We start from the raw sequence: 2,037 nt of genomic DNA on the forward strand, positions 1-2,037 counted from the left end.
CAGCTATATGGAAGAAAAGAGTTCCTGGTAAAGGGAATGGCATGTACACAGGTCCTGAGGTAAGAGCCTGGCTGACATGTTTTAATAAACTCTCAGAGAAGGCCAGATAGCTGGAGCAGAAATAACTAGAAAGAGTGGCACAAGACAAAGTCATGGAGATTGTAAAGTCAGATTACACAGGGCATTGTAGACCATAGGAAAGATGCTGAATTTTATTCTGGGTGAAATGAGAGGGATTTTATTAGGAAAGTGGTATGGTAAGACTTAAATTTAAGGAAAGCAATCATTCTTTTATCAGAACTGACTCTGAAGTCATGGTGGGAAAGGAAAAGGGAGTCCAGTTGAGATCAGTTAAGAGACTTTTATCGTAATCCAAGCTAGACACAAGGTGATTCGGATCACATAGTTTCGAAGGCAGTGGTGAGAAGCAGCCAATTCCAAACATACTTTAAAAGTAGAACTAATAAGATTTGCCGATGGGTTGAATACAGGATGCGGAAGAATTAAAAAGAGAAGTCAAGAAGAATTGCAAGGTTTTGTGTGCGAGCAAATGGAAGACAGGACTTATCATTTACAGAGAAAGGGAAGGTTAGAAATGATCAACGTATTTTATGGAGAAACTCTCAAATTAGCTTTAGATACGTTAACTTCGAAGTATATATTCTACATGGGAATGAAAGTGGACACACGAGCCTGAACTTGAAAGGAGAGAGCCTCTCAAGGCCGGTGTGCAAAATCGGAAGCGATGGGCACAGTAGTACATTATTTCAGTTAGCAGGTGGGGAGAAACAGAGGGACCAGCAAAACCAAGGGAAAGAACAGTTCTGGGATGGAAGGGTAATGTCTCTACAGTCAAGCAAACAAAGTGCATTGTGTCAACAAGGCTGATAGGTTGAGTAAACTGACAACTGAGAATTGACTGTTTGTTTTCACAAAAGAGGAGATTGGTGGTGATCTTAAAGCAGTCTTAGATACCTAACTAAAATAACCCGTCATCGCTCTCTGTCTCTTTGTGCCGATTCAGTTCCTATAACTCCTTGACATTTTGTGCCCGTGTGTGTGCTGTGTGTGTGATGTGCCTTGTTTGTCTGTCTTCTGTCACCTAGTTGGACGATATGAACTTTGAGATCAGGGACTCGTTTGTTCACAGCTGAATCTCCAATGCCTGTACCATGCCCAGCACATACGAGGTGCTTAGGAAATGTTTGTTGAAAAAACAAATATGTGATTATGATGCTAGAGTCTGGGTTAGTTTTTCTAATCTTCCCAATAGTTGAAATAAGCCTTTAAAAGGATTTATGGGAAGAAACTAAAATTTTATGTTTAGGTTTTAAGTTAAAAAATCAACTTTCACAGAATAAAGACAGGCTCAGGCCTTCAGGGTGAGAAATGGAATGGGAATTCGGGAGTTTAGCTTTTTATCATGAGGTGTGTCTCTCACACAACCCCACTGTAGCAATAATGACCGTGTAAATCCAGGGCTGGGTGCTGTATTACTCATATTTCTTCTTTCTCCAAATACACAAAGGGTTCTATTGTCTGCCAAATCCAAGCTATGCCATGGTGATAGGTAGGCCACACATCAGCAATTTTCAGGAAGAAGTGGCAGGGTTTGGGTTATGGTTGTTTAGAGGGAATCCCTCAAAAGAATTTCCCTCTCTCTTTCGGGGTATCCCTGATGTCCAGCCCAAAGAAATCTAGTCCGTTGGGGAAATTGTGCTAGATGTGCTTTAGAATGCCTATCCTGCCCACATCCCTGTTGTAGGTAAATGCCGGTCACCTCACCTGCCCAGTGATCATCAGGTCAAAGGTTTAACCACTGCTACCCCAGGGGCTTGGACTAGGGTGGCATGGAGGGAACATCTAACTAGAGGACGCATAGAGACCAGTGACTTTTAACTTCCCTACCTAATTTTCAAAAGTAAGTTAGGCGGATCATGCACTCTCTGGGAGGAGTTTGATCTTAAAATTCAGAGGAAAGCTTGTTGTGGTTGTTTGAATGGAAGGTTTTGCAGGCTGGGACTAAGGTGGCCACTC

The sequence above is a fragment of the Propithecus coquereli genome, unplaced genomic scaffold (genome assembly GCF_000956105.1).
Source record: "Propithecus coquereli isolate 6110/MARCELLA unplaced genomic scaffold, Pcoq_1.0 Scaffold581, whole genome shotgun sequence".
Lineage (NCBI taxonomy): Eukaryota > Metazoa > Chordata > Mammalia > Primates > Indriidae > Propithecus > Propithecus coquereli.